Genomic DNA, 21745 nt, shown 5'->3' with positions numbered 1-21745 from the left:
ATTAAGTATGGATGCAAACCACTCAAAATAGTGGAATGGAGCTAATACAGTGAACCTTAAGTATTCAGCAGAGGAGTTGGGGATTTATTCATAAAGTAGTGGTGAGGAAATGAACATTTAAGTTGAGCAGCGAAAAGTCTATTGGGATCTGATTTATACAAATATCACTTTGAGAAAAGTGGACAATAGATGGAAAGAAGTGAAACAGAAAACTGGAGATATGCTGTATGAGAGATAATAAACATCTAAAAGTAGGAAAAGGAGAGCAAGAAGAGAAAAGGTTTGGTGAGGTCTAGATTTGTTACACGTTATGATAAATCATCACTGATTTGATTGGCAGGAAAAAAATGCTTTGTTAGTAAGTTCTTTATTTCAAAGGCTCCTTCCTTCCTGTGTTGTGGCTAAGAGCCCAACTTTATAAAATTCTAGAACAGCGGGACTTTGAGTATACATTTGGTAGGCAACACTCTGTCTTGTGTCAGAATGGAAGTTCTGGAATGCAGACCCTGGGACACCACTAGCCATGCCAAAGTCTGCAGACTCATCACCACCTAACTGTTCTGTGAGTGCTGGCTCTGTCCCCAGATTCTCACAGTAATAATAGCCGACACTTACTGCCTGCTTACCATGTGCTAGGCCCTGTTTTAAGTGCTTTCTGTGCACTGTTTGTTTAATAATGTTAAAAACTCTCAGAGATTATACCATTATTCTGTTTGGAGATGTAGTAACTAAGACACAGACTTGTCCAAGATTCATATAGAAAGTAGGTGATTGAACCAATATTGAAAACTTAGGTAGCCTGACTTCGGTGCCAAGGCTCTTGAATATTATGCTGTGACACCTCATAAGAAGCCAAAGATCCTTGAAAGAAGGTGAGTAGAAAGAGAAAAACTACTAGTAGCTTTCTCTGCCTTGACTACTTCCCTTCAATCATTTCTTCTTTCTGTGTTACCTACTATTATTGTTATTTTGCCTATGATTAAATACTCCTGTCTCATTAACACTCCCCTCACAGTCACTTGGTAGGAAATCTCTTCTTAGTAGTCCTCACATCCCTGCCTCTATTGTAAGTATTTTAGGTGGCGCTTGGCGAGTCTTCCTACTAGTTTATCCTGATATGAAACTCTATGCTTGCATATTTCAGAGTCAGAAAGTGAGTGGGGCTGATGGACTGCTAGGATAAACAGAACAGGCTTTCTATATGAGTTAGTTCATGGGTATGTGGAATGAGGATGTCTTGTCTTCGTGCTAGACAAATGTCAAAAACCAGGAAGAGGGAGCAAGTTTCGCTGAAGGGAGGCTATGCATGTTAAAGTAAGTCAAGAAAACTACAGACAGCTCGTCAAATCTAGCCCATTACCAGTTTTTATAAATAAAATTTTATTGGAACACAGCATGTCCATTCACTTATGTATTGTCTGTGGCTGTTTCTGTGTGATGACAGCAGAACAGAGCAGTTGCAATAGAGACCATATGGCCCACAGAGGCTAAGATACCTACTATTTGGCCCTTTGCAGAAGTATTTTGCTAGCCCTTGGTGTATGAGATGGAGCATCCTGTATTATTGGAGGGTTCTGTGCAGGGAAATGCTAAGAGATTAAATTTGCATTTTAGATAGAGACATTTGGAAGCACTGAGAAGAAGAAATCTAGATTCAGGGACCAGAGAAATCAAAACAGGGTAAAAAAGAATTAGCGAGCACTGAGAGCAAGTAGATAAAAGGGATTAGCATCTAGAGGTGCCAGTGAAGATAGGTTTTCCAGGATTTGACTGAAGTGTGTGTGTGTGTGTGTGTGTGTGTGTGTGTATGCATGTGTATGTTGAGAAGGGAGGATTTCCAATTCTGAGAAAATGAGAGGGCAGAGGGAGGAACATAGTACCAAAAAATAGAAGAAATACCCTCCCATTTCTGTTATTTCTGTTTGAAATGACTGCTACGTTTCTTTCTGCAGAAAGTTTTCTCTGCAGAAATTTTCCCTAGGGCTGGTCTTCCAGGACCTGTATTTCTTAGGCAACAGTGCCCCTAGTGTCTATATGGCAGCATCACAATCTGATAGACAAGATTTCTTGAGGAGGGCTAAAGAAACACAATTGCAAAGATCACATTGCTGAGACAGTTTTTCCTTCTTTGCCAAAATTGATATAGATGACCAGGTACACTTTCACCAGAAATACACTGGTAAAGTCTGCTTATTAGGAGAGGCTGTGGAGGGTGGACCTGGTGTCTTTTTTTTTTTTTTTTTTTTCCTTATGAGGCTAATTCATATAAATGTCAGATATAAAAATAGTATCTTCTTTCAAGAAACTGCCTCCAGCTTTGCCATATCTACAATGCCATGGACTAAGAATAACACCTTAATGAGTTTTGAGGGTTACTTTTCATGGGTGGTCTGGGGCAGGAACTACTGAATTTATGAACTGCCCCTCTTTGTCATCCTTTGCCTATCCTCCAAGGCCAGGGTAGCTGCCTTCCGGTTGAAGCCTTGTTAGGATGTGAAAGCACAAGAATATGCCAAGTCAAGATCCAGTCCCGGTTGTGCAAAGCACCACCCCTATCATGTAGAAGCCTAGATGTCTTAGTCCCCAGGGCTGCCCTTACTTTTCCAGGGGATAGCTGTAATTCTCAACCAAAAGTCTTTAATCCCAACCTTGAACACACACTGAGTGTGTCAATTCAGTGCACAGTCCTCCATTATGCCCTTTCAAGTTATAGACTGGCCTATCTTTTGTCACTAGCCTCAAGGAGCCAGGAATGGCAGGCAGCCACGAGCTACACATCATGGGGATTAAATTCAAAGTGTAAATGAAAAGAGTATAATGAGGTAGGTCTACTTTTGTTCTGCTTTCAGTCTCTAATTATTTTGGCATGGAACAATTAAATAAATAATGACTAGTTACAATTGTGTCAATATGTTTCTTGCAGATTGAATGTGTTCATGCACAGATTTTATCATCTTGTTACTCAAAAGGCTGATGGCTCCCGTCCCTGCGTGGAAATTTCCTAAAGAGGTAACAGTTCTAGGACACACGTGAGTAGCAAGTGGGATTGCCCTCCCCACTTCTTTTTTTTTTTTTTTCCTGTTTTCACTATTTCCTTCTTTCTTCTCCCTCTTTTCTGAATCTAAGTCCTCTCAATCTGGTAACCCCATCACTAATGGACATTTTTTTACTTTATTAATTTTATGTTATTTTTACATGTGATCTATAGTTGTAATACATTTTTAAGTCTACAATACAGTATTGTTGACTGTAGGTACGTTGTATTCATTGGGGTAATCTAGAACCAACATGTAAACTAGAAAGAATTCTAGAACAGGAGTTGTGAAAAGCTTCTTCTAGACAGGAGTTGAAGCTTACCATCTTAATGTCATGGGGAATGTATCTTAATGTCATGGGGAATATTGCTTAATATGTCCGATGTCTGGTTTTCTCACCTTTGTCAAGGGGGTAGAGCCAGATGAGCTCTGAGATACCTGAAATCCATTGGAAATACCTTCAAATCCATGAACACATCTTTTCTAGTTCCCAGTGTTCCTGTGGGAGAATACAGAGATATCATGAGTTCACAATAATGGGAGAGTAAAGAAGAGGGAGAGGATGAAGAAAAGAGCTTATTCAGTGAGAGAGGATTTAATTCTAACCCATGACATCTGTGGAGACTTTAGGATGAGGTGAGAAGTGACCATAATTTGAATATAAGGGAAGATAACTTCATGTTAGAGGCTTGAGTTTGATTCTTGGATCACTGGGCAAGCAAGCCTTGGAGCTAGACTTCCTGGGTTTGAATCCAAGTGTCACTACTTACCAGCTGTGATATTTATATGATTTAGAATCATCCATAAAATGGGGATAAAATGGTAATTTGTTATGATTAAATGAGTTAACATATATAAATATCTTAGAACAGTGTATGGTAGTTAGTTATGTTTCTATACAGAGAAATGGTAGGTGACTAGGTAAAGTTTTGATACACTTTTTGTAGATACTATTGAAGATGGATGCTAGAGCTTCAAGAGTCAGTTGTAGGTGAAACATATGCTCTTGAGGTGTCTTCTGGGCTAGAAACAAGCAGGGTTCAGACCCTCTCCCTCTCCTGATGTCCCTGTCTGTTTAATTGAGGGGTTTTCTCTGCAGAAATTTTCCCTAGGGCTGAACCTGAAGGTTCCTGTTGGAGGAGAAGTTAAACAAGTATTGGTTTTCTCAAATGCTCAGAAGAGGCCTGGCTCATAGTAGACACTAAATATATATATATATATACACACACACACCCATATATATATATATATATGTGCATATATATGTATATATACTATATATATATGTATATATACACACATATATGTGTGTATGTATATATATGTATATACATTATATGTATGTTACAAGTGAATGAATGATAGTTGGGACAATGGAATGAAATAGAGTTTATATTGCACTAGACAGATTACTCTGGGAATGATAAAACCTTGCTGATGAATTCAGAGGAGAGAGATTGCTGATGTGAATGTCATTTGGGAGGCTCTCCTAGCAGTTCAGGTGAGATACAATCAGGGCCCACACCAGGATATGGGACATGTAAGTAAAGAGTTGACTGAGTGGAGTGGCCTTCTAGAGGTCAAAAGTGTAGAACTGGGTAAAAGTCGGGTGGGTGTAATGGCTAGTATTCGGCCTCAGAGACTGACAGGTGGAATATGTTTCCTAGAGTAGTAGAAACTGGAGTGGAGAGGATGAAGGTGAGCAGAAGAGGTGAAAGTGGGAAGAAACCCACCTTGCTTTTACCCCAAGATTTGTTTTCAAGGGCCACTCTCTCTCCTGCTACACCTTAAGGCATATTCCAAAAACCTCCTCTAGGACTTCTGGCCAGGATCTCTATAGTTAGGCCATACTGTCTCTGCAGTTCACAATAAGGTGGGGTAGGTCTTCAAATAGAGAAAGCCAAAGACCATGTGAGCAAAGAAGGTGCTTACCATACTCAATCAGAAGTGGACTTCAGATTCATTAGAGGAGTATGTTGGCATCAAGACACCATTGAATATTTAAAACAAAGGTCACCTCATCATGTGTTTCATTCTGGAACTGGGTATTTTTCAAATTTCCTTATTTTTCACAGTCAAATTTCCTTCATATGCAAATATTTAAAATATCTACAAATTCTTGTAAAATAAGACTAAAGAAAGGAGGACTTTCTCAGGGTCGAGTCCACTGAACCAAAGTCAAGCTGGATTTTCCCCCCTATTGTTGTTTTTTGTATTTATCCATAAATGATTGGTTTCTCAGACTAGGATGATTGCTCTTCCAAGACAGGTACCTGCTTTTCCTTGTACATTTCTCCAACACAGTACTTTGCCTGGCATTTCAGGCATCTTTCACTGATATGTTACTGTTCGAATTTGGCCTCCTCATACCACCATTGATTAGAATTCAAGAGCTAGAATCCAGGGACTATGAAGCATGAGAGCTCTGTAATGCGTCCAAAAGCTGACGTATTTCTGATCGTTTCACTGATCTTTCTTTATGATAACCAGAAACACCATTGAACAAAAGAGACCTTTGTGCATTTTCCTTTACTTATAAACATGCAGAGACTTGGTCAATTGCTGTGCTGCAATTCATGATCCCAGGAGGTACTTTTCTTCTCCTGGTTTGCACCATGAGTATGATTGGTGTATACATTAAGGCCTAGCTAGTTGAGTGAGGTGGAAATAGTCAAGATGTGTTATTATTATTTTTTCACTCTAAATATCCTAGTCCACATATATTAAGTTAGGATTGGTGGCTTTTGATTTTCCAAATGTACATAAGAAAGTAAGTAAAGACAAGTTGGGGATCTTTTAAGCTCAAAACATTCTTGTCTTACTGGTCTTTTTCAACAAGTTATCCATATTCTCTAATAAGACTTTAATTATAATTATGTAGTCCTTTCACCTTCATAACCCACACATTGGCCCACAGTCAGCTGGGTACTTTTTCCTGTGAAGAAGCAACGTGAAATGAACCAAGACTCCAGTTACAGCATCATGGCTCTATTCCTGATTCTACTCCTGATCAGACCACTAAGGTGTGTGTGACCTGGGAAAACTCCCTTTACATCTCTTTTTAGCTTTTGTCATTTTCCCCACTGTGGGAAAGGTAAGGTCTCCAGCCTAGCCTATTCATCCTCCATTTTTCTGATGAGTTCTCTTATCCATTTCCCATGAGAACTGTTTCCAAATTTCTCCACCTTCTTCAAGCTTCTATACCAAAAGCACAACACACTATTGAGGTAAGCTAGAGTTCATAAAACAAGGTCCCAAGGATGATACATGATCTAGAAGTTCTGCTGAGGCTTGCTGCCTTATTAGTGTTCAAGCCTCAGTGGTCCACCACTGTTTCCTAGATCAGCACCCTCACCCCCACACCCATCCTTATGTCATGCTCCCAGGTCCTTGAGTATTGTATGCTGTAAGTTATGTGGAATATGGACAATAAAGGGATGCCATGCTGCTGACAGAGAAGTCTCAGACAACACATTTTAAAAATAAGTTGGAGAAGATAGTCTCATGTATTATGGACTTAATGCAGATGAAATGTGAGGTCATGGGTATGGAAGGGTTTGATCTGGGTGAATCTGCCAATAATTGGAAGAGATAGGAGTGAAGGGGGTGTGGAGGTATATTGTGGTCTACAGACATACCTATATCCCTCGCATTTATTAGTTTTTTCATTTATTCATTTACTCTGTAAGAGCCAACCTACTCCATCCAACCACTATGCTAGACACTAAAAATGCTGGCACCACAGGAAGTTGGAAAGTACAGCACGGTGTGGTCTGATATACAATAAAAATGGAATATTTGCACTGGGTTCACTGGAAACTCATGAGAGGGCCACCTGATCTGGACTTATGTTTCCGTATCAGCTTCTAGAAGGAAATAACATCCAATCTGAAACCTAAAGCATGAAGAGTCATTGCACGGGCAAGCAGAGGTGAGAGATTGTGTTCTTGGCTGTGTGATTTGGCTGATGCAAAGGTCATAGAAACACAAAAATTCTGCAAGTTAAAGAAAATATATGGATTTTGTAATGCTTGTCAAGAGTGAAGGAAATGGTATGTAAAGCCTGGGAATTATTTTCTACAGATTTAAGTCAGATAGATAGTGGGGAACCAAGTTAGTAGGAAGTTTAATTGATATAAGAGATATTAATTATGTGAAATGTATAAGATTTGAGCTTATACTGAAAGACTGGGGTAAGGTCTTTCTAGCACAGACTCTGGTTAGAGAAGAGCCATTAGCCAGATGTCAGAAATGTTAGGATGCTGGATGTGTTAGGGAAGTACCAGTGGTGATGTTCTATTTCCTGAAAAGTTTTGAACATTTATCAAAGATAAGTTTAGTATATTCTTTAGTACATGGGAAGTTCCTTTGAAATTTTTCCTTATGTTTGTTTCCTGTATGGAAAAATCATTGAGAAAACCAGGGAAAGACTGGATGAGTTGGGGGAAGGGGGAACTGGTGGCCTGGAAATTGATTCACAAAGGCTACAATAATGGACTAAAAGAAAGGCCCTGAATTGGCTGCCAGAGGTAGTAGGAGGGGTGTGCCTTCTCCTTGTCTCCCCTTATTTGCATGTGAGACCAAGGTCCCAAGGAAACAGATGAGTCTAAAGGTCGTTTTCTCCTTTCTCCCCGTCTTTGCATTCATATTATTTGAATCCCATGTCTCTGGTATAATGAACAGTGCACACATAAAAAGGAAAGACTGCTGGACTTGGAGCCTGATGACCTGGATCCTGGTCTGCTTTCTACCACTAAACAATTGTGTGTCCTTGAACAAATTCTTTAACATCTCTGATTTCCGGTTTTCTCTCTGTAAAGTAAAAGTAGATGTGCTTTGAATTTCCAGTTTGTATGTTGCAGTATTTGTATGTATCTGTAGGGTGCCCAGTTGAGAAAATAATGCAGTCCCTGCTGTGTGTTGTCTCAAAATCCATATGCATATAACTGACTATCATATAATAATGCTAATGATGAGAACCTTATGAGAGATACTGCCTTCAGTGACAGAAATGGGAGTGATAAAAATTTCAGCTTAGGGAAGTCACAAATTTCTTATGTCAGTGGTAAGATGTGAGCACAGCTTTGAATGATATAATAATGGGGGACAAATAGATCAGGTTGAAGGAGCTAATCTGAGAATGTATAGGGCTTTTTTTAGGGACACAACAAATAGTCCACAATGGATGGATCATGAAGTGTTTTAGGAAAGGTTTTGCTTTTGAAAAGTGGATGGGAGCTAGAACCTGTTGGTCCTAATATGCTCAGCTCAGGGGATTCCAAGCTGATTTTGTAGGTACTTTAGAGGAAGCAAATAGGTTTGGGCCTAGGAATGAAGTAAAAGTCAGATCAGTGCTTCAGAAAAAATGATTATTGATATTTAGCCTTAAAAAAGAAGGAAATTCTACCATTTGCCACAACATAGATGAACCTGGAAGACATTATGCTAAGTGAAATAAGCTGGGCACAGAAAGACAAATACTGCATGTTCTCATTTATATGTTCAATCTAAAATAATTGAACTCATAGAAGCAGAAAGTTGAATGGTGGTTCTCAGAGGGTGGGGGTAGGGTAAATGGGGAGATATTGGTCAAAGGGTACCAAGTTACAGTTAGAGAGAAAGAAAAAATGGTAAGTATTTAAGATGAAAAAAGGTAAGTGAAGTTTCTTACTTTTATTATGGTCACTCTTATAATTTTTTTAAAAAATTTACCTTGTAAAACCATTCATTCAAATGTTTTTATAGGCCTAGCTAGGGTCTGATAATGTTTATAAGATAAGCTCTAAATTAAAATTGTAAGATGTTATGTTTTTGAACTCCTTCCAAGGGAGTATTCCTGGGTAATATTATTCATTTACTGTTACTTATAAAAACTAAAAGTTTTATCTGCTCATAAAAAAGGAAAAATAATAATAAGTCTGGAATAATGTAAAGTTCAACTTCATGGTGTCTCTGAATGCCTCATCCAGGGGAAAGGATTTCAGCATGGACTGAAGAATTCATGTGAAATATGGGAAGAAGTTTTTTCCAGGTACAGGATCTTTCTGAGAAGAGCCAATAGCCAAGTAGTAAAATGTGTGAGGGATATGTCGGGAACTAGCAAGTAGGATAATGCTGTTTTATTTTCTGGAAAAAGTCAAATGTTCATCAGAGATTTCCGTATATTCTGTGGTTAATGGGATTAAAAATTTTTAAGTATGTTTGTGGTACAATGCTGAATGATGTTGATTTGTGATTGAAAAAAATAACTGGGACAGCAGTGTAGGGGGTTGAATGAAGACTGTGAATCAGTCATCAGGGAAACTAGACTCTTATTTTAGAGATAGAGTTAATATAGACTGTCCCCTGCCTGGATTAGGGACAAAGAATTCAGTAGCCTTGCCTGGTACAGTAATGTCTATGTGAACGAGCCTTCTCAACCATAGTGCTGCTTCAGGTCACAGCACTAGGGCCACTTGTTACACTCCCCTGTGAGTATACCCACTTATTCATAAGAAAGCCTCTGTACCCAAGTCTTTCATTTGCTCTTCACTCTTCCCTGAAAGTTCCTCCCAAAGATCTTCTCTTAGCTATTGCTTCTACCTCCTGATTTTTATTTGTCAGAGAGATTCTCTCTGAACTTTTTTCTTGAAGTAAATTCCCCTCAACTGGTCCCTCCCGCACCCTCTATAACTCTGTATCATTCTTCCCTGTGTTATTTTCTTCTCATGACTTTACCAATGTCTGAAATAATCTTATTTTTATACTCAATTATTCCACTAGAGGGTATAATGGCACTTAACACAAATTACCATAAAGTGAATATTCTAAGGCTGTGTGTTATGTCTTTGCAGAGCTCTATGGGCTGTGTTGAGGAAACTGCTTACAGATGGAATTGACAGCATGAAGAAAGGTGTGGTCCTTACAAGTGTAGGGCCTATATTAATGAAGTAGCCAGGCATAGCTTCAGCCAGGAGACTGAAGTACCAGGTATGCTGGAAGTTGTGCTATAGTTCACTCATATACATATAGAATGTTCCTTTAGGTGGATGAGCTTGCATTTGTTAATCATAACTTATTTATGTCTAACTGACATCTTGACTAACTGATTTAACTGACTGACATTGATGTCTAACTGACTCTTACCCTGGTCAGGACAGTGGAAGGATGATGAGCTCATTGGCTAAGCGTTCTACCTAGATAGATTGGAGGGTGGAATAGAATGAGGCAGGGAACCTAGGTGAGACTGTGTTGGTGTTGTTGGAGGGTATTAACTATGGTGTCATTTCTGGGACCTGACTGTTCGTAGTTTGTGAGGTGCTTCAGGAAGAGGTAAGATTTAGTTTTTGATTATGATCTTGGGCCATTAACAGAGGGAGGCCCACATCTGGAGAAGGAGGAGTGGGAGAAAGAGGGAAAATACCCAACTTCCAGGGCTCTAAAGTTCAGTGTGAAGCAGGTGCCAACATATCCAGGTGACCGTAATTAAAGGAAGAGGGTGACAGTTTTACTCACCAAAATAGAGGCTTCAGTGAGAACATAGGGATTAGTAAACTAATTTGCAACCTGGAGGTGATAGAAATGCTCAAATTTCAGCACAAATTTGAATAACAAAAATGTAAGTGAATATAATTTCAAGTTGGAGGTGATATCCTAAGATTTTTAGGACTTTTTTTTGAGGGGAAAAGGCAGATAGTCACACATATGAGGAGTGTTCACAGGGTTAGATATGTATGTAAAAGACTTTTGCTTCTGGGAAGATGGAGCAGACATACTTTATTCTTCTTGTTAAGTAGAGCAACAGCAGCAGCAGCAACGACAACAGTAACAACGACAACTAAAACCCATAACAACAGCAACAACTAAAACCCTAGATATTATATATAAAACAAATATAAGATTCTGAAAGGTAGCAAGAAGAAGGCATAGCAGCTAGGGATCTTGGGATCCAAAGAAAAAATGGTAGGTAGTTTGCTGGGTTTCTTTTTTGCCTCAAATATCCAGGACGTGGAGCTGAAGAAACTGGCAACCTGGATATGCCAATGCCTGCAGACCAAATAAAGCCCTACAAAAATTCTGCTCTCATTAGCCAAAGTCACCAGGGAAGGGACAGGCTAGCAAGACAGAAACTTTTAGACAATAACCATTTTACTCCAGACAAACCCCACAGACAAAACTGTGGCCCCACCCATCAATGTCACAAAAGACCAAGTGGGGAGCCTGTACTTCCAACCTCAGAATGCTGTGAAAAGGCATATACGTTTCTCTGCCAGGGTGGTATCTGATAAGGTCAAGTAGGAAGATTGGACTTTCATTCTGGCCAGGCAATATTCAGTAACATCTGCTTCCACACCACCACAGTGTCAGTGGACACTGTGTGTAGAGCCTGGACTTACACCTGCACCCTGTCATAATGAGGCATCCCTCTTCCTCCCTGCCAGAATGGTGTTAGAGAAGACCAAGTGGGGAGCTGAGACTTTAGTCCCTGTTATGAGGTAACAAAGTCTTCACTCCACATTGTTAATGTAGACCATGTGGGGAGCCTGGACTGGCACTGCCAGCTGGCAGGCAGTAATGAGGCACCCCTTCCCTTCCTTCTCCCTTCTAGGGTGGTGTCAGAGGACAAATGGAGGTTCAGGGCTTTTCACCATAGCCCATTGCTAATGAGCCATTCTCCTACTAGGTGTTAATAGATATTAAGTTTAGTAACAGTAACAAGGCACAAGTATGTCTCCCAACCTGGGAGGTATCAGGGGAGGCGAGTAAGGAGCTGTAACTTCCATTCACTCCCATCAGATATCAATAGAGGCCAAGTGGAGAACCTGGGCTTTTACCCACACCAGAAAATAACAAGCTGCTGCCACTCCCCTTTCTTATGCTGGTGTGGTGTCAGAGGAACCCAGCTAAAGTTGAATATTTGAATAAGATTCAGAGCCTCATAACATAATATCCAGAAGGTGCAGGTTTTAACTGGTAATCACTCATCATACCAAGAACCAGGAAGATCTCAAACTGAATGAAGAAAAGGCAATCAATACTTGCCAACACTGAAATGAGAGCTTTTAGAATTATCTGACAAAAATTTTAAAACAGACATGATAAAAATGGTTTTTTTTATTATTTTTTAAAATTTCCAACTTTTATTTTAAGTTCAAGGCTACAGGTGCAGGAAGTGCAAATTTGTTACATAGGTAAACATGTGCCATTGTGGTTTGCTGCACAGATCATCCCGCCACTCAGGTATTAAGCCCAGCATCTACTAGCTAGTCTTCCTGATCCTCTCCTTCCTCCCACGCTCTGCCCTCCAACAGACCCCAGTGTGTGTTGTCCTTCCACCCGTAATTTGTCCACGTGTTCTTATAATTTTGCTTGCACTTTTTTTATAGGTGAGAACATGCAGTACTTGGTTTTCTGTTCCTGCATTGGTTTGCTGGGGAAAGTGACTTCCAGCTTCATTCATGTCCCTGCAAAAGACATGATCTAATTCCCTTTTATGGCTGTGTAGTATTCCATGGTGTATACGTGCCACATTTTCATTATCTAGTCTATCATTGATAGGCATTTAGGTTGATTCCATGTCTTTGCTATTGTGAATAGTGCTACAATGAACGTATGTGTGCATGCGTCTTTATAATAGAATGATTTATATTTCTTTGGCCATATACCCAGTAATGGGATTGCTGGGTCAAATGACATCTCTGCCTTTATGTCTTTGAGGAATTGCCACACTTTTTTCCACAATGGATGAACTAGTTTTCACTCCCACTAACAACTTAACAACATTCCTTTTTCCTTGAAACCTCACCAGCGTCTGTTGTTTTTGACTTGATAAAAATGTGTAAATAAGCAATTATACTCTCGAGACACATAAAAATAGTCTCAGCAAATACATACAAAATATAAAGAAGAAACAAATGCAAATTTTAGAATTGAAAGGTATAATAACCCTAATTAAAAGCTCAGTGGATGGACTCCATAACAGAATAGAACAGACAAAGGAAAGACTCGGTGAACTAGAAGATAGAAAAATATAAGTTAACCAATTTGAAAAAGGCTGAGAAAATGGACTAAAAAAATGAACAGAGCCTCAGAGACCAGTAGAGATGTGGCAAGAGATCTAATATTTTTGTCATCAGGAATATTATGTAATATTCCTGTCTTTTCTAGGAAAGAAGAAAGAAGGTAGGACTGAAAACGTATTCAAATAAATAGTGAGAAATTTTCCAAATTTGGCAAGAGACATAAACCTAGAGATTCAAGAAGCTGAGTGAACCCCAGACAGGACAAAACAACAAAAAAATACAAACCAAGATACATCATAGTCAAACTTCTGAAAACGAAAGACAGAGAAAAAATCTTGAAAGCATTGACATCAATAGCACAATTTGTAAATGGAAAAAATTGAACAATTAGACCTTATAAAGGTTGTTTTTAAATTATTATTATACTTTAAGTTCTAGGATACATGGGCAGAAGGTACAGGTTTGTTACACAGGTACACACGTGCCATGGTGGTTTGCTGCCCGTCATCTACATTAGGTATTTCTCCTAATGCTACCCTCACCTAGCCCCTTAACCCTGACAGGCCCCAGTGTGTGATGTTTCCCTCCCTATATCAATGTGTTCTCATTGTTCAACTCCCACTTATGGCTGAGAACATGTGGTGTTTGGTTTTCTGTTCCTGTGTTAGTTTGCTGAGAATGATGGTTTCCAGCTTCATCCATGTCCCTGCAAAGGACATGAACTCATCCTTTTTTATGGCTGCATAGTATTCCATGGTGTATATGTGCCACATTTTCTGTATCCAGTCTATCTTGGTGGGCATTTGGGTTGGTTCCAAATCTTTGCTATACTGAATAGTGCTGCAATAAACATACGTGTCCATGAGTCTTTACTGGTAGAATTATTTATAATCCTTTGGGTATATACCCAGTAATGAGATTACTGGGTCAAATGGTATTTCCAGTTCTAGATCCTTGGGGAATCGCCACACTGTATTCCACAATGGTTGAAGTAATTTACACTCCCACCAACAGTGTAATAGCATTCCTGTTTCTTCACATCCTCTCCAGCATCTGTTGTTTTCTGACTTTTTAATGATCACCATTCTAACTGGTGTGAGATGGTATCTCATTGTGGTTTTGATTTGCATTTCTCTAATGATCAGTGATGATGAGCTTTTTTTCATATGTTTCTTGGCCACATAAATGTCTTGTTTTGAGAAGTGTCTATTTCTATCCTTTGCCCACTTTTTGGTGGGGTTGTTTTTTTCTTGTAAACTTGTTTAAGTTCTTTGTAGATTCTGAATGTTAGCCCTTTGTCAGATGGATAGATTGTGAAAGTTTTCTTCCATTCTGTAGGTTGCCTGTTCACTCTGATGATAGTTTCTTTTGCTGTGCAGAAGCTCTTTAGTTTAATTAGATCCCATTTGTCAATTTTGGCTTTTGTTGCCATTGCTTTTGGTGTTTTAGTCATGAAGTCTTTGCCCATGCCTATATCCTGAATGGTATTGCCTAAGTTTTCTTCTAGGGTTCTTATGGTTTTAGGTCTTATGTTTAAGTCTTTAATACAACTTGAGTTAATTTTTGTATAAAGTTTAAGGAAGGGGTCCAGTTTCAGTTTTCTGCATATGGCTAGCAAGTTTTCCCAACACCATTTATTAAATAGGGAATCCTTTCCCCATTACTTGTTTTTGTCAGGTTTGTCAAATATCAGATGGTTGTCGATGTATGGTATTATTTCTGAGGCCTCTGTTCTGTTTAATTGGTCTGTATATCTGTTTTGGTAGCAGTACCATGCTCTTTTGGTTACTGTAGCTTTGTAGTATAGTTTGAAGTCAGGTAGTGTGATGCCTCCAGCTTTGTTCTTTTTGCTTAGGATTGTCTTGAATATCCGGGCTGTTTTTTGGTTCCATATGAAATTTAAGGTAGTTTCTGTTCTGACTCTGTGAAGAAAGCAAATGATATCTTGATGGGGATAGCATTGGATCTATAAATTACTTTGGGCAGTATGGCCATTTTCACGATATTGTTTCTTCCTACCCGTTAGCATTGAGTGTTTTTTCATTTGTTTGTGTCCTCTCTCACTTCCTTGGGCAGTGGTTTGTAGTTCTCCTTGAAGAGGTCCTTTACATCCCTTGTAAGTTGTATTTCTAGGTATTTTATTCTCTTTGTAGCAGTTGTGAATGGGAGTTCACTCATGATTTGGCTCTCTGTGTTTTATTGGTGTACAAGAATGCTTGTAATTTTTGCATATTGATTGTGTATATGGAGATGTCAGCTCTGGACCAAGCCAACCTAATAGACATCTACAGAACTCTCCACCCCAATCAACAGAACGTACATTCTTCTCAGCACCCATTGCACTTTTTCTAAAATTGACCACATAATTTGAAGTAAAACACTCCTCAGCAAATGGAAAAGAAGAGAATCATGACCAACAGTCTCCCAGACCATAGTGCAATCAAATTAGAATTCAGGATTAAGAAACTCATTCAAAACTGCATAACTACATGGAAACTGAACAACCTGCTCCTGAATGACTACTGGCTAAATAGTGAAATTAAGGCAGAAATAAATAAGTTCTTTGAAATCAATGAGAACAAAGACACAACGTACCAGAATCTCTGGGACACAGCCAAAGCAGTGTTTAGGGGGCAATTTACAACACTAAACCCCCCACAGGTGAAAGTGGGAAAGATCTAAAATTGACACCCTGACATCACAGTTAAAATAACTAGAGAAGCAAGAGCAAACAAATTCAAAAGTTAGCAGAAGACAAGGAATAACTAAAATCAGAGCAGAACTGAAGAATATAGAGACACGAAAAACCCTTCCAAAATCAATGAATCCAGGACCTGATTTTTTCTAAAAGATCGACAAAATAGATAGACCACTAGCCAGACTAATAAAGAAGAAAAGAGAGAAGAATCAAATAGCCACAATAAAAAAAATGATAAAGGGGACATCACCACTGATCCCACAGAAATACAGACTACCATCAGAGAATATTATAAACACCTCTATGTGAATAAACTAGAAAATCTAGAAGAAATGGATAAATTCCTGGACACATACACCATGCCAAGACTAAACCAGGAAGAAGTTGAATCCCTGAATAGACCCATGACAAATTCTGAAATTGAGGCAGTAATTAATAGCCTACCTGCCAAAAAAAGCACAGTACCAGATGGATTCACAGCCGAATTCTACCAGAGATACAAAGAGGAGCTGGTACCATTTCTTCTGAAACTATTCCAAACAATAGAAAAAGAGGGACTCCTCCCTAGCTCATTTCATAAAGCCAGCATCATTCTGATACCAAAACCTGGCAGAGACACAACAACAACAAGCAGAAAATCTCAGGCCAATATCCCTGATGAACACTGATGTGAAAATCCTCAATAAAATGCTGGCCAACTGAATCCAGCAACATCCAGCGTAGCTTATCCACCACGATCACGTCGTCTTCAAACTGTTGAACCATTCCATACAATGGATTAAAAAGGAATGAACACACAACAACCAGCAACCTGGAGGAATCTTCAGAGAATTATGCTGGGTGAAATGAGCCAATTCCGAAGATTACATGATGTGTGATTCCATTTATATAACATTCCTGAAATGACAAAATTATGGAAATGGAGAAAAGATTAGTTCTTGCCAGGGATTAAGGAAGGGGTGGGAGCAGGAAGGAAGTGAGTATTGCTATAAAAGAGCAACAGGCAGTATCCCTCTGGGGATGGAATATTCTGCATCTCACTATTAATGTGAATATCCTGGTTGTGATATTGTACTGTAGTTTTGCAAAATTTTACCATTGGGGGAAACTGAATAAAGGGTACACAAGATCTCTATGTAATCTTTGAATTATTTCTTACAACTGCATGTTACAACTATAGTTTAAACAGTAAAGATTAATTTAAAATATGTATAACAAGACCTCTACCCATTTCATTCCTCCATGCACCTCTTTGCGAATTCATTACAAGTTTCTAGTCAGTTGTTGATGGATTGATGAGCCATTTCTTTACAATGTTGAGAATGGATTTTTGAGAAAACCAGAAAGTGGAACTGGGAAGAGAAATTAGGAGACTTCTTGATTTGCCATGAGAAGCATCGTAAAGGTAAAATAGACAGATGTCCCTGACTTATGATGACTCAACTTACAATTTCTCAACTTTCAGTAGCTTTTCTGTGTATGATGGGGTTATGTTCAGAAAAATACAGCATACATTGAAAATATCGTCAGTCAGATTGTGTAGAAGTGGATTGCTGTGCATTATGTGTTTGTGTGTGACTGTGTCCAGTGATTGGGAGTAGATCTGGAGGCATCAACAGAGGGAATAAACCAGGATGTAGAGGAGAAAGAGGGAAAAACTCCTTGCCACTAACTGTAATATTTATTGGAAATCTTCTTTCCATTCTCTCTTAGAGATAAATGCCAGTCTCAGATATTTCCTGAATAATTCTGGCTCTTATGATTATTTGTTAGGCAACACAGCCTCCAGTGTCAGAATTGCTATACTGTACCTTGAATTATGAAGGCACTGCCCAGGTGCAGATTGACAGGATGTCTTAGGCCGTTCTCACATTACTATAAAGAAATACCTAAGACTGGGTAATTTATAAAGAATAGAGGTTTACTTGGCTCATAGTTCTGCAGGCTGTACAGGAAGCTTGGTGCTGGCATCTGCTTGGCTTCTGAGGAAAACTCAGGAAACTTAGGATCATGGTGGAAGGGGAAGGGGAAGCAGGCAGGTCTTACATGGCAGGAGCAGGAGCAAAAGAGAGAGGGCAAAGGAGGTGCTACACACTTTTAAACAACTAGATCTCATGAGAACTGACTCACTATCATGAGAACAGCACCAAGGTGATGGTGCTAAACCATTATGAGAAATCTACCCCCATGATCTAATCACCTTCCCACCTCCAACATTGGAGATTACAACTGAACATGAGATTTAGGTGGTAAATCTATCCAAACCATATCTCAGGGGCAGAAGCCAATTACTTACAGGCCTGGTTACATCTTCCTGTTTTGAATTGAGACAGATGCAGAGTCAGGTTTCAGGACTTTATCCTGGCTATTGTGGTATTCAGGAAACAGCTGGGTCTGCTCAAGGTTGTGTATAAAAGACAAGGTGCAGAAACCATTTCAAATAAAGATTGGGTGGGGCTACAGTGCTTATGTTCAGTCTGGGCATTGAAGGAAATTGAGGAATCTTTAAGTTGGGTGTTGGAGCTTCCATGCTTCCATACCATACAAACCCCAGTGGTGGAGCTGGTGTATAGAGTGGCATAGCCCTGGCAGCATAATTGGGGTTCATGCCTCTGCCGTTGGTGTTGCTGGTCAGGCTGTGGTTTATAATCAGGCCTGGTTGTGTGGCAGGACCCAAAGACAGGTGCATTATGAGGGGTGTTGGATGTCAGATGTGCAGACATGTATGAACATTTTCATTTGTGAAGCTTTGTGGTCTAATATATCTGTCCTCTTGTTTGTTGTCACAGATGCTGGAGGGAGTGGAGAAAAAAGTTAAATTACCATATACAGCTCTTCCATATGCAAGGTCTCGGGGGCAAAACTGTCATTCTTTCTAAGCCAGACCCTCAATGTCAGACTAAGAGAGTAGGACGGAGACTACATCTTCTGTGTGTGTTGCAATGGGAGGACTTCTCCCCACCAAGTTTAGTGAGGGTAAGGCGCCAGGAAAAGAGATCATATTCATTCTTATGTTTGTAAAAGAATAATTGTTCACATATCTGTAAAAAGACCAAAACTGTGTATGTTGCAACAGGAAGACTTCCCCCCACAAAGTTTAGTGAGGGTAAGGTACCAGGAAAAGAGATCATATTCATTCTTATGTCTGTAAAAGAGTGATTGTTCACATATCTAGGAAGACCAAAAGCTCCTCCCAGTCAGTGATCTGCTTTTTCCTCTGCATTTATATCTAGTGGTACTTAATCCAGCTTCCCCTTTCATCCAGGATTTGCTGCCTCCTACATTCTTATCACTCAGAGACTGCGGGAATAAATGTCCAGCTTCTAAGTGCCAGAACCTGGGGCACAAGGGAAGAATCTATGCAAAGGCCACAAAAAGCACTAAAGCTCAGGAAAATGACCTCTGATGTCATAGTAGGAAAGAAGATAGGCCATATTAATCACATGATAATTGAGTGGAGTGTGAGAATTTCCAATCAGAGGGTTCATTGTGACTTGGGGGCCCTTTTTAGGGGAGGAAGTCATAGTCATTCTGGAAGGAGTATGAATGGTGTGGAGCTGTGTTTTGTGCTTGAAAGAATAGGTGGGAATCAGAACCTGTGGCCAATGTATGCTCAGCAGAGATATTTTCCGGTTTATCTCTTGGTCAAAGGATTATGGGTAAGAGAGTGAAAGATACATTATATCTTAGATCTGTGGTTTAAAAATGTCAGTTTGAGAATGATATATTTTAAAGGATGCCTTGGAGGGAGTAAGAAGTGCTAAGTAGATGAAATGCTTTTTAAAATTCTAGGTAAGACATAATAATGTGGAAGTATTAGCCAGTGAGACATTACAGACTTATGATCTATATGATTTGCTTACTGGATTGTGAGGTGGGGAGAGTGGTTTCACAGTCAATGCTAAAAGGTAGTGGTGCCATTAACAAGAAAGGGAATGATGGGGGATAATTGTGGGAGAAACAACACTGTGTATTACTATATTCCTTTTTTCCTTGGTAGAACTTGAAGCCTATTTCATAAAATTTCTACATTTTTTCCAAACAGGTGTTCTGTTTGTTACGTGACTGTGTTAGGCTGTTTGTTTTGTTTTGTTTCTTTTTCTTTTGTCTTTTTTTGTTTTTGTTTTTTTGTTTTATTTTATTTTATTTTTATTTTTAAATTCTTTTTATAAGTTATTGGGGTACAGGTGGTGTTTGGTTACATGAGTAAGTTCTCTAGTGGTGATTTGTGAGATTTTGGTGCACCAGTCACCGGAGCAGTATACACTGTACCATATTTGTAGTCCTTTATCCCTCATACCTTTCCCACCCTTCCCCCAAGTCCCCAAAATCCATGGTATCATTCTTATGCCTTTGCATCCTCATAGCTTAGCTCCCATGTATCAATGAGAACATGCAATGTTTGGTTTTTTATTCCTGAATTACTTCACTTAGAACTATAGTCTCTAATCTCATCCAGGTCACTGCAAATGCTGCTAATTCATTCCTATTTATGGCTGAGTAGTAGATCTCTCTCTCTCTCTCTCTCTCTCTCTCTCTCTCTCTCTATATATATATATATATATATATATATATATATATATATGCCACAATTTATTTATCCACTCGCTGATTGATGGGCATTTGGGTTGTTTCCACGATTTTGCAATTGAGAATTGTGCTGCTGTAAACATGGGTGTGCAAGTATCTTTTTCAAATAATGACTTATTTTCCTTTGGGTAGATACCCAGTAGTGTGATTGCTGGATCAAATGGTAGTTCTACTTTTTGTTCTATAAGGAATCTCCACACTGTTTTCCATAGTGGCTGTACTAGTTGACATTCCAACCAGCAGTATAGAAGTGTACCTTGACCACTACATCAATGCCAACATCTACTGTTTTTTTATTTTTTGATTATGGCCATTCTTGCAGGAGTAAAGTGGTATCACATTGTGGTTTTGATTTCCTTTTCCCTGATCTTTAGTGATGTTGAGCATTTTTTATGTTTTTTGGCCATTAGTATATCTTCTTTTGAGAATTATCTATTCATGTCCTCAGCCCACTTTTTGATGAGATTTTTTTTTCTTGCTGATTTGTTTGACTTCATTGTAGATTCTGGATATTGGGCCTTTGTCAGAGGTATAGATTGTGAAGATTTCCTCTCACTTTGTGGGCTGTTTGTTTATTCTGCTGACTGTTTCTTTTGCTGTGCAAAGGCTCTTTAGTTTAATTAGGTCCCAACTATTTATCTTTGTTTTTATTGCATTTGCTTTGGATTCCTGGTCATGAAATCCTTGCCTAAGCCAATGCCTAGAAAGGTTTTTCCAATGTTATCTTCTAAAATATTTATAGCTTCAGGTCTTAGGTTTAAGTTCTTAATCCATCTTGAGTTGATTTTTTTATAAGGTGAGAGATGAGGATTCAGTTTCATTCTCCTACATGTGGCTAGCCAATTATCCCAGCACCATTAGTTGAAAAGGGTGTCCTTTTCCCACTTTATATTTTTGTTTCCTTTGTCAAACATCAGTTGGCTGTAAGTATTTGGGTTTATTTCTTTGTTCTCTATTCTGTTCCATTGGTCTATGTGCCTATTTTTATACCAGTGCCACACTGTTTTGGTGACTATGGCCTTATATTATAGTTTGAAACCAGGTAGTGTGACGCCTCCAGATTTGCTCTTTTTGCATATTCTTGCTTTGGCTATGCAGGCTATTTTCTGGTTCCATATGAATTTCAGAATTGTTTTTTCTAGCTCTGTGAAGAACGATGGTTTTATTTTGATGGGGATTGCATTGAATTTGTATATTGCTTTTGGCAGTATGGTCATTTTCACATTGATTCTACCCATCCATGGGCATGGGATGTGTTTCCATTTGTTTGCGTTGTTTGTGATTTCTTTCAGCAGTATTTTGTAGTTTTCCTTATAGAGGTCTTTCAACTCCTTGGTTAGGTATATTCCTGAGGGTTTTTTTTTTTTTTTTTTTTTTTTTTTTTTTTTTTTTTTTTTGCAGCTATTGTAAAACGGGTTGAA

At 38.9% G+C, this 21745-nt stretch overlaps 1 long non-coding RNA gene across 1 annotated transcript in view; it reads left to right on the top strand.

Annotated features, from left to right (window-relative positions):
- The window catches only part of LOC105496932 (uncharacterized), a 74280-nt gene extending 52583 nt beyond the window's left edge, over positions 1–21697 (top strand). The window contains exons 2-3 of the long non-coding RNA XR_011618116.1: positions 2737–2822; positions 2924–21697. This is a non-coding gene — a long non-coding RNA (uncharacterized lncRNA). The remainder of the gene's footprint in view (positions 1–2736; positions 2823–2923) is intronic.
- The last annotated feature ends 48 nt before the right edge of the window (positions 21698–21745 follow it).

The sequence above is a fragment of the Macaca nemestrina genome, chromosome X (genome assembly GCF_043159975.1).
Source record: "Macaca nemestrina isolate mMacNem1 chromosome X, mMacNem.hap1, whole genome shotgun sequence".
Classification (NCBI taxonomy): Eukaryota; Metazoa; Chordata; class Mammalia; order Primates; family Cercopithecidae; genus Macaca; species Macaca nemestrina.
Note: the sequence above shows the minus strand (reverse complement) of the source record. Positions and strands in the feature narration are given on the sequence as shown.